This window comes from Drosophila arizonae, chromosome X (genome assembly GCF_054131065.1).
Source record: "Drosophila arizonae isolate 15081-1271.41 chromosome X, UAZ_ARI_1.0, whole genome shotgun sequence".
NCBI classification, from domain to species: domain Eukaryota; kingdom Metazoa; phylum Arthropoda; class Insecta; order Diptera; family Drosophilidae; genus Drosophila; species Drosophila arizonae.
In genome coordinates, this window is record NC_142927.1 from 22,387,965 (window position 1) to 22,400,006 (window position 12,042).

General features: G+C 37.9%; 1 protein-coding gene across 13 annotated transcripts in view; it reads left to right on the forward strand.

Moving 5' to 3' along the window:
• Window positions 1-911: 911 nt before the first annotated feature.
• The window catches only part of LOC108620120 (putative G protein-coupled receptor B0563.6), a 31,883-nt gene continuing 20,752 nt past the window's right edge, over window positions 912-12,042 (forward strand). For 6 of the 13 annotated variants that reach the window (XM_089473415.1, XM_089473418.1, XM_089473421.1 and 3 more), the window contains exon 1: window positions 912-2,066. The gene's annotated coding sequence lies outside the window, so the exon portion shown is untranslated. The remainder of the gene's footprint in view (window positions 2,067-12,042) is intronic. The other 7 variants (XM_089473411.1, XM_089473413.1, XM_089473412.1 and 4 more) reach the window with 7 other exon arrangements.

Sequence of the window (12,042 nt, forward strand, 5' to 3'; positions counted from 1 at the left end):
TAAATGGAAGGTAGACATAAATACATATATTCATAAAAAAATTAAAAAATGTGCTAATTGAATAAATTTATAAAAAGTTTTATAAATCAACAAATTTATAGAAACTTATATAAATATAAAATATTCTATAAATTTATTCATTTAAAGTATTTGTTATAAATTTATTTATTTATTTATTTGTACACACTTAAACAAAACTTTTTTGTGATTATGAATATATAAAGCGAATTATATATTTATACTAACAAAATAAATAAATATTGATAAATAATAAAATAAAAAATAAGTCAAAATATATAATTAATACAAAAATAAACATTTAAAATATGTATAAAAAATTAATTACATATTATTCCAATTAGATTATATGAATATATCATAAATATATTGTTCTTTTACTCTGTGAATTTATTAAGCCCTTCTTTTCCCCTTCCAACTGTCTTCCTCTTTTTCAAATAATTAAAGGTGAAATTTGAATGCCATACGAAAAAAAACAATTTTAAAAAATATAAATATTTATAATCAAAAAATGTATATGTTCTGATATCTAAAAAAAATGTAGAATAATATATAATATTATTATAAATTAAAAAAAATAAATAAATAAATAAATAAATAAAGTATAATTTTATGTAAATATGAATATATAAATGTAAATTATAACATATGTATATGTAGGTATATATTTAATTTTAAAAAAATATGTAGTGTCTTAAAAGAATAATCATTGATAAGAAAATTATATATTATAGAATTAGCGTCCAGCACAGCTAAAGCAAAACCTTCCGTTGGTTGGCCCAAAGACGCAAGTTGGCTAACAGCGGCATAACAGCTGGGGAAATTTGTGGCTAACAGCGGCCGTTAAAATGTCCCACACTTGGCAGGCGCCTGGCCTGATAAGAGTCGCGTCGCAGGCTGGCTTTGAGTTAGTTGCCAGCGAGCAACCAAGCGACATGGACGTGCAACAGCAGCCGCAGCAGCAGCAACCATAGGCAGCAACTGAAAGCCATTTGAGCCAACATTTGAATGGACAACGGTCAGCGAGGCAGCGCCAACTAAAAAATTGAAGTTTCCGTTATTTTGGAGTTGTGTGTGTGTTGTTTTTTTTTGTGCTCGTTGCTGATAACTTTTGAAGGCTGGCAGCCAAGTGAATGACTCTTAATTGGCAGTGAAAAAAAAGAAAAATAAAAATAAAAATAAATAAATGTAAAAAAATTAAAAAAAAAATAAAAATAAAAAAAAATAGTGAATATAAATAAAGTTTGCTTTGCAATATTTTTTTTGTGTGTTAAATTTTGCAGTTGTTCCTTGCGACATTGCTGTGGCTAATAACAAGTATATTGAGTGAGTGAATATGTGCATGAGTGTGTGTGTGCATGTGTGTGACTGTGCATGCTGTGTGTGTGCGTGTGTGTTACGTGTTGTGCATGTGTAAGCAGGCGCATAGCGAGAATTGCTTGGCGCGCTCAAAAGTAGGCAACGGAAACGCAACGCACTGAACTTGGCTGCCATTTGGCCGTATGTGTGCATGTGTGCGTGTGTGTGTGTGTGAGTGTGTCACTCTGTGTGGGTGCATGAGTAAGTGAATTGAGTGTACGTGTGACTGCATTAGTAAGTATGTGAGCATTCCGTCTAAGCGTTTTTTACTCGGCTCTTGCCTTGCCTTGTTTTGTGTGCGTGTGTGTGTGTGTGTGTGTGTTATATTTGCGACAATTTATCATAATTGGCTTTACATTTAAAGCAGCTGGAGTTTACCCACCGACATATGTATATACATACATATATTGAAATACTACTGCCAACTGCGTAACACAAGCTGCCAAAAATAAACGCTAAGCAACGAATAAAACTGCCAAGACAAAGTCAGACGAAGAAGAAGCAAAACAAACAGCGAAAAATACGCTTTCTTCCACCTGTTTTTTTTCTGTGTGTGTTTTTTTGTTTGTTTATTGACAAAGTGCAAAACAACAACAATAACAACAACAACAACTACAACAATCGACAATAGAAGCCGCCAACGTGTTCACAATTTCGTTAATGCTGACGCCCACAGAGCAGGCCGTGCGGTAAGTTGACAATTCCATTCCATTCATTTCCATTTTCATTTTGATTTCTCTCTGCACGTCTCTGCCTCCTGCTCCTGCTCCTGCTCCTGCTCCTGCCTCCTGCTCGTTACACATTTTCCAACGCAATTGCGAGTGCACTTTTAGCAGCATTTTGTTCGTACTACACGAACAAGCTTCAAACGCCGCTTGATTTCTAAGTGCATCTGCATGTTTGCATGTGTTCGATGCTCTCTGTGTGTGTGTGTGCGAGCAGGGGTCGTGGTCGGTTTCGTTATTACAAGTTATGCGCTTTGGCATTCCAGCAGCCAAAGCCAACAAGCCAACAAGCCAACAGGCCAGCAATCTAGCAATGCCAGGCAGCTGCTACCAATGCTGCTCCTGCTTCTGCTCCTGCTGCTGCTGCTGCTTCTGCTGCTTCTGCTGCTTCTGCTGCTCCTGCTGCAAGCGCCAAGAAAAGTCACGTTGCCAATGGCAAATGGCAACTTTGAGTTGCTTTACCCCAAAACAACAAACTATAGAAATAGATATATATGTATATATATATATATATATATATATATATATGAGAGCAAGAAGCAGAACTAAAACGTATAAAAGCTAATTTCGTCACACACACACACATATATACAGATGTAGTGGCATCTCTTTCGCACACGCTCACGCTGTCCACTGATAGCAGTTGGCAAAAGTTGTCAAATTGCACGCTGCAGCGACGCAGCAGCAACTCTCATCAAGCCAAGGCCAATAATTGTCATTTACGAGCGGAGCAAGGAGACAGACATAGATAGACAAATATATATACATATATACAAATATATATAGCACATGTATATACATATAAATATTTATCTATATCTTTTATATTGTTAAAAAATAAACCAATTTTTAGTCGGGTGCTCCCGACTGCAGAATACTCATTCACGTTCAAAACGCTGTCAGCTCGAAAATATTGATTACTTAGCTATATTTAATAGTCCTTATGAATATGTGATATTTAATAGAAATTTATATACTTATTTATGATTTGAAATTGGAATAAAATCTTTATTAAAATCTGTAATATACATATATTAAATATATACCAAAATCTAAAATATATATGTATATGCCTATTCATATTTGTCTTGGAGCCGACCTACTTATGGCATACAATGTTTTATATATAAGCTTTGTATAACACATTATATTATTATAGATTATTCTAGTTTACTATGCCCAACCCAAATGGATATATATATATAAATATATATACAGTTTTTAGTAGATCTTTATTATGAGATTAATAATGATCTCTTAGCATTCACTAAGCGTTTAGTCTCTTACCATAGAAGGTACAATTTATCTCAATGTGCCACGCCCCCACGCCCCCAGGTCTACGGTAGGCTCAGCCTCTACCACACCTTTTTGATCTTGTGTTAAGTATATGTACATTTCCAATCTCTAGTCTAATATTCATCAAAACCTATATGAACACAAAAGTCAGACTCGATTTGCCACGCCTCCAATGAGCGCGGACACAGTAATTTGGTCAATTTTAAGAAGAGCTCTAGAATAATGTAATGTAACTGTTGTGTGTTATCATTTCCAAAACTGAAAATTGGAGGGTATTTTTCGATATGCCACGCCCTCATGGAAGCGCAAAATTCTTTTGGACTTGTGAATACAGGAGATTAGAGCTAGAAGCTGGAAAATTATATAATTGAGTTGAATTATTCCCAATTACATAAATCTCTAACTTCTAGCTCTAACAATCCCCGTTTTCTTTCTTTATCTGCCACGCCCATGTGCCCAGTAGAGGCGTATCATGTAAATTTGATTTATATTTCAAACTTCTAGCACCAATAGTGCTCAAAATATAATAACTATATCCAAATATTCACGCCCCTAATGGGCGTATCGTAATGATATCAACAGCCACGAATATTTAATTCAAATTGCAAGTCTCTAGTGACGAAATGTTTACGGACAGACGGACGGAGGGACTGCAAAGTAGGGAATACACTAAGCCAATATACCCATTTCCATTTCCATTTCCATTTCATGACTGAGAGTAGAATGCCAACAATGTGCAAATCGAAGTAGATTGACGGCATTTTATGGCGACCATAAAAAAATTTTATGCTTAAATTGGAATTTGGCTTTTCCTTTTGGCCGCATTTGAAAGCTAAAAGCTTGGCACAAACGAATTGGTTAATTGAAACATATTTTGGTCGAGTTTTGCCAAATTCAATCAATTTGAATCGAAAATGAAATTCATTAATAACTAGAATTCATTTAATAATAATTGCAGGAAATATATGTAACTCACTCTAGCTCTATCTCCCTGCTCTTGCTCTCTCTCTCTCTCTCTCTCTCTCTCTCTCTCTCTCTCTCTCTGTCTCCTCTATAAATATATGCTTAAATATTTAATACAAAGAACACTTTGAATGCTTTGACTATGTCGCAGCAAACTGAGTCAAAGTTTTATAGCTCGGGTCAAAGCAATTTATAGCAATCTCTCTCTATCCCCCTCTCTCTCTCTGTCACCCGCTCTCTCCCACGCTCTCTTGGTTAATGCTGTTGCTGCTGCTCTGCATACCAATGTCAATTTCAATTGCAAATTAATCGAGCAGCCTCCCGTGTCACGCCCGTGTCACGCGCGTGTCACGCGCGCCACGTCGCCACAATCGCTCTGACCCTGAACGACTCTCGCTGATGACTTTTGCGATAAGCCTTCGATTAAAAACTCGCCCATTTGCACTGGCCAACAAGTTAGTCAAACGGAAAGTTTCCAGTTATATTTCTATACGCACACATATAGAAATCTAATCAGCGCAAAGTAGAAATTTGTCGGAGAGTGTTATCAGCATTGGCTACTCAGCAGTTTCGCTCGTCCTTGCCAGCAAAGTTTTCCAGCCGCGTCCATCTAAGTTTTCTTTGTATTTTCTTTTCTTCTGCACTTTCACGATTTTCTTTGCAATTATTTTCACATAGATTTCTTTTAGCTTTTTGCTCTGCGGAGTTGGCGCCTGCAAGTATGCAAGTATTTTTTATGTTTTTTTCTTGATCTCATCCGCTTTTGGGCTGCACGCGCCTGTTTTCTATATTTTTTAATTAAACGCTTAATTGGCTGCCACACCTTTGGGAAAATTAATATAAAAACGATTGCGTAATTAAAAGCAAACAACAAACATATTCGCTGCTGTTCCTTTATATATATATAATATAAAATACATATTATATTATATATGGGTATATCTGTTAAGATCTTTCGGCTTGATAGCGTCACAGTCCCAGACACGCCCCACACATCTCGACTCGTTGACGCCTCGTCGCAGTCCGCTTAGAAATTAAAAACTTAATGGTCTGGCAGGCACACACTCACACACTGACACACACACACACCCATCTCATGTGCTCATAGTGTTTAGCATTAGGCTTCACCAGCTTTGCTCCTAAATAGAATTTGTAGTACGAAGTGAAGTGCGCGTGGGCTTAGCCCAGTTCAATGGCTATGCAAATATTGACAGCTTCGTTTTACAGAATACGGAATACATTAAAAACGTTCAACGTTCTCCCATGATAATTACGAAATGGCTAAATATTAAATGCTTTACTTTAAATATAGTTACAAATATATATATACATACATACATTCATATATATGTATAGTTACAATACAAAAGCTGAACAAACTTAGATAATGAGATCCTGAAAATCCTTATTATTTATATACAGTAGCATCCGGCTATAATGATGCTCAAGATACCGTCGTTATAGCAGGAAGACGCAATGACCGTACGGACGCTTTAAGCAGAGTCGCTATAATCGGATTCTACTGTATTTGTGTACACATATAAAGTCAAGACATTGAGTTATATTTTTAGCGTATATTGCTCCTCCTCTCTCTTTCTCTCTTTTCATCTATCAATTTCTTTCTCTCTCTCGCTCTGTCTTTTGTAATTTCTCAGTCTTTATGAGTGTTTCTCATTATTTCTCTCCTTTGATCCCACTTTATCACGATCTGTTCACTCACATTCTATCTTTTCTCTGTGTCACTCTCTTTCTCTCTCCCTATCTCTCTCTCTCTGTCTTTATCTATCTTTGTCTCTATCAATCTCTGTCTCTATCTTTCTCTTTACCTCCCTCTCTATCTCGCTCTATATCTCTCATTATCTCTCACTACTTCGTTCTCTTTCTATCTCTTTCTATCTCTCTCTATCTCTTTCTCCCGTCCATTCAGCTGTCCGTGCATCCCTGTCTTCATTCATCCGTCCGCCCATCCGTTCATTCATTTCTTATTCTATCCGTCAATCCGTTTGTTTATTATTCGTTCGTCTGTCGGTCCATTCGTCCGATCCGCCATTCGTTTTTCGCTCGTCCGACGTGTCGGTCCCGCCGTCTCATAAGGTGTTCAGAAATTCCCGATATATACTATCTGGGGTCATGGCTAATCGCAATTTATTATACCAGCAATGAAAGAGGGTTTAGATGCATGAGCAGATAGTTCCCTGAGCAGATAGTTGCACGACGAAAATATATAACCACTATATATTATAACCACTATACAAAAACATCTAAGGGACACTCTAAAATATAATGGATATCATACAAAATGTTAAATGTGAACCATTTTTAATAAAACTCGAATTTGGTCAGTTGAGGAAGAAAAACACGAATTTTAAAGGAACGACGAATTTTGGGCTTTTTTCGGTTTATGTAAAATTTTTGTAAGCTATATTAATAATACTATATTGATATACACCTCATCGGAAAGGTAATTTTTCAATCTACAATTTAGCATTTTCACTTTTTTAATTTGAACTAATATTACTAGTTTTATGGGCGGTTGAAGTTGAAAAATAAAATACCGAATATTAATGTTAGACACTGTATATTCGCATTTATAGCTTGTTACCCTTACAAAAATCTGCAAATTTGCCAAATACGATATCATGTAAGGAGCTCAACGCGTTTGTGAGCTGAAGATCTGCTTCGCATCGCAGCAGCTGATAGACGCTTTCAATAGTCTCTAATCTGATTTGGGTTCCTTTTGAGGCGTGAGCTGATGTTTAAAAGGACATTAGGAATATACAAATCAAATACTTTAAAACTCATTTAACTTTGATTCATTGCAATGCGCCGTCTGTCGCCTTGGCTTAAAGTCCAACTTTTCTTTCGCTCTGTTTTTGTATTTATTGACTTGAGTTGATTTCCTGCTTTTCTTTTTGCTTTCTGCTGCTTTGTTTTTGTTGTGTGTTTGTGTGTGTGTGAGTGTGTGTGTGTTTTTCCTATTCTGATATGTGGCTTTGGTACAAACTTAATTTGTGCTTGGCTAGCGTGAGAATGCTCGGCTCAATGCGATTTCCTGTCGCTCCCTTTGTATGCCGGCCAAAGGACGAAGCTCATTTTGTGTGTAAATTAAAGGAGGTTCAACAATTTTGGTTTTTTTCTTTCTTTTTTTGGGGACATTGGCCAGCTACCCGCTGGCAAGCGGACTAGAACACGCACGCACACACATGCACACACACAGACATACACATGTGGCATATTCATCTATGTCGCACATCGTTAAGCGCTGCCAGTTTGACTTAATTTGCGTTAAACTTTTTTGTTAAACATATCATTCGACTGGCAGGCCGGCAGCAAACAGGCCAAAAACCAAGCAAAACGCACAACCACACGCACACCCACACACACACACACATACACACATATGCATAAAAACGACGCGGGAAACACAAACAAAGGCATTAATCATGCCAGCTCGGGGACTAAATACATATACATACATAGAGGCAAGAGTTAGAGAGGGCGTGGCAGAGAAAGAGAGAGAGAGAGCGAGAGAGGGCTGTATCTGAAAAGGAAAAAAAATGAAGCGTAACAAAATCTTTATGGGATTTATTAAGCATTTGCTTCATTTCGCTTTGTGTCTATTGAGAGCCTCAAAAATGCTCAAAATCAATGTCAAACAGTGCAGAGTCATCTGTGTGGGTGTGCGGGTGTGTGTGTGAGTGTATGACAAACCATATAAAGCCCAAATATGAGTTCAACCACTCTCAAATACTCTTACCCTTAAACTAAATCAATTCAAAAGGAACTGCAAGGATATCTCTTTTTTTTATTTCTTATATAAAATCCAAGTTTACTTCCTAGAGAAAATTCAGCTTTATGTGAAAGCAGAGTGAACTTTGCAGAGTTAGGGTATTATAGAATTAGAGACTTAGTCCGACTTGCCACAGAGGTGGACGTCAAGGCCTGAAAGCGAATAGCGGAATGTTTTAGGAGTAGGGGCTTCCGCTGGTCCAATTAAGACCACGCCCAGGAAGTTGGGGGATGGGGGACAGACATCGACGCAGCTTAGCGAGCTGGGCAATAAGATCTAAAAGCAGACGATTCGAATTAGTGTACTTACGCCCTTTCAAGAGATGTATGTATGTACATGTTGAGTGAGTGTGAGTGGTGAAACAACAAGCAAAGGATGCTCGGGCAGGCACTGCTCGACCTGGCGATACCCTGACAACTACAAAGAACTTGCATTCCCATCGTTCATTTTTTGTGCTCAGATTGCAAATACTAAACAGACACATACACACACCACACACATATACACACAAACACATATCATCAAATAGGGGAAACTTCTTAATTGAATAACTTTTCGAACAGATAGCTGCGCTTAATCACTTTTGCACAGACAGCAATGATCTAGTATGTGAAATATGGGCTTCTCACACTTCAAGGGGAAACGAGAAGGGTATCTAAAATGCAAATATTAAATACACGGAGCTACACACTAAACCGACATTAAATTATCGACTTTTATCGATAATAAACATATAAGATGAGCTACCGAAAAAGTCTTTGGTTTTATGGATTTCAAGATCACAAATGGACGGCGCTGCTGACTATCCATTATTGATTATATATTATCGTTTATCGAGGATCGATTACCAGCTATTAAGTAGCAATTATTTATGATAGATTACCGACTATCGACAATCGATTAGTGACTGTTGATTGTCGCCTATTCATTATCGACTATCGAAAATTGCATGCTAATAATCGATTGTCAACAATACATAAACGACTATAAATGATCAATTACCGATTATAGACTGTTGATCGTCGACTACCTCTTATTCTTTATCGATTATAGACTGTCGATTATCAACTATCAATTACTGATTTTCTTATTGATTTTCTTATTATTATTATCGTCTATAGAGTAACGACCCTTCATTTTAAATTATCGATAATGGCCTATTAATAATCGACTATCGTTGCTGGGCTATCGATTAACAACTATCAATAGCCGATCTTCCACCGATTATCAACTATAGATCATGAAGTGCTTATTTTCGACTGTCGATTGCTGTATTTTAATTATCTATTTTTGACCGATAGTCAACAATAGATGATCAACAATAAACGATAGACTATTAATAGAGTGTTTGTCTGCTATAATTCGTTTTGATCGATTGTTGACTATCGACTACCGATTTATTGCCATCTATAGATTATCGACTATCGCTTATCGATTATTGGCTGTCGCTGCATATGCTGGTCTCTGACGTCGATAGACGCAATCGGACAGGTCGTCAGTTAGCTGGGCTTGGTCATGGTCAGGCGGGCATTTTGCTTTGTTATTTTCCCTAATTTATCTCACCCACTCCATATCTCTGTCTCTCTTTCGCACGCTCTCTGTCTTGCTGTAGCTTGTTTATTTAACAAAATGAAAACTTTTGGCCCGAAACTAGACCGCAATAACTGTAAGTGCTCAGCAAACAGTATCGCAAAAGCCCAAAAACTAACAACGCCAGCGACAAGTGTAGACACACAGAGACAAGCGCACACAATAATACGCACACATAAATATATATATTGAGGTACGAGTATATCTATTTATATAGCTCTACCTGGCCTTGCCCGGTCACTGGCACACACACACACACAGAGTGAGAGAGAGAGAGAGACAGAGTGAGAGAGAGAGAGAGAGATATACACCCGCCTCCATATTGGCGCGCTTGAATCATTCGTGTGTGTCGAGCGTCCTGGCCACTGGCAAATTATTATGATAATCGCTGGCATAACTTATGCGACATTTTTACAATATGACAGTTCGATGCGTGCGATTGCGTTGGCGCTGGCTGCTGCCTGCTGCTTGCTGCCTGCTGCCTGCTGCGTGTTGGGGTAGTCGCACCTATCGAGTGGCAACAACGTGTTGCCAAGGTGTTGCCGCGATTCATTCAGTCACTCTGTCGGGCAGCTAGTCGGGCAGGGGGAGGGGGGAGTGGGGAGTGGGCGGCGGCTGCCTTGGGGAAATTAAGTTTGTGTCATGTTTTGTGTCATTCAATCTCCCCAGACGGCAGCTGCACAGCCAGCAAAGCCGAGCAGAGCAGCCAAGCAGCCAAGCAGCCGAGCAGCCACCATACGGCGTCTGCGTGATGTGGGCCATATGCAAATGGCTGAAAGTGTTGCATACTTATTCGCGCGCGCGGCAAGTGCAGGCTGCAAGTGCTTGGGCCAAGTGGCAAGTGGCAAGTGGCAGCCACAGTGGGACATCGATAGATGCGCGTCAGCAAATGATTAACGCACAGTTTAAGTTTAGTTTTTATAGTCGATTTACGGTCAAGGGACAAGAGCGTCAGCAGGCCAAGGGGATTGCTTTTGGGCCGGCCAAGGCTGGGCAGAGCAGGACAGGTAGAATTACGCGGTGCTGCATGCAGAGTTTTTTTTAGGGGGAAATACGTTTTGCTACTGCCTCAATTTGATGAAAAACTCAATTGGAAAACAATTTGTAATTCGGATTAGCTACATCATTTGGAGAGGATGTCCGGACGGTTGAATGGATAGATGAGTGGATAGAAAAGGGAAGAATAGAGGGATAGATGAGCTACCTCATTGACAGATTGATAGACGCACTGATAGATGGTATAGGTAACAAGGTGAACAGTGAATAAGACCAAAAAGATATTTTCACAACGTAAACGAATAGGCGCATTATAGACTTGACCATGTAAATTCTAAACTCTGACTGTCCTAAGCTCAGAAAGCTTTCAAAGCATTAATAACTTAGGGCAAACAAATGTGGTCTATACCAAATACCGAGTTGACTATTTGAAATAAGTCAAATTGATCGATATTAGAAAATAATTAATATGATAGAAAAAAATACTGTAATAATAATAATAATATAATGGATAACTATATATATTCATATATTATTTAAATTAATAGAACCATATAGCAATTATCTCTTAGCTAAAATCTAAATCAGAATATTGATCGATAACAAAGTAGAGCTCAGAGGTATCGGAAAATAAACAGCAAAATTCTATGACGAATGAAACTAGAAAAAAAATATATACATAATTTTTAGCTTGCGATCTTCGAGATCATTGAGAATATAAAGACGAGAAAGATAGAGAAACAGATGAAGACGCAGAGACCGACGTGACGGGTGAACAAACTGACATAGCTAATCAACTCAGCTCGAAAAAAATTAAACATGCTTAAATATTTATCTTCTTCTTATTTCCATATAACCTATTTATATCGTAAAGCTAAAGCTTTTCTGGAGTCTGTGAGCCTTTCCTCCTGTTTATTCCACACACACCTCAGCAGAACCAATATACCCGGCCAGCTCACTTGCAATAGCAACAGGGTATAGTCAGACAAGGCCAGACAGAGATTGAAAAATGTTGATTATACTGTCATGGAATTTACTCAACAATTTCCATCTCAGCTGCATGAGAAATCAACTTATCTGCTCAAGGATTAGGGTGGACTGTAGAGCAATATGAGCAGGTTATTAGACACAGAACAAGCCAAGGCCAAGTATATTCTAGTCGGATATGCGAGGAAAATAATCTATAGCCCAAAGTGTTTGCTAGAATATTCAACTAGAAACCCAGCAAAATTTCACTCTGTTGAGCATATCTACATACATACCTATATACTATATATATATACAATATGTATGTATGTATATGCC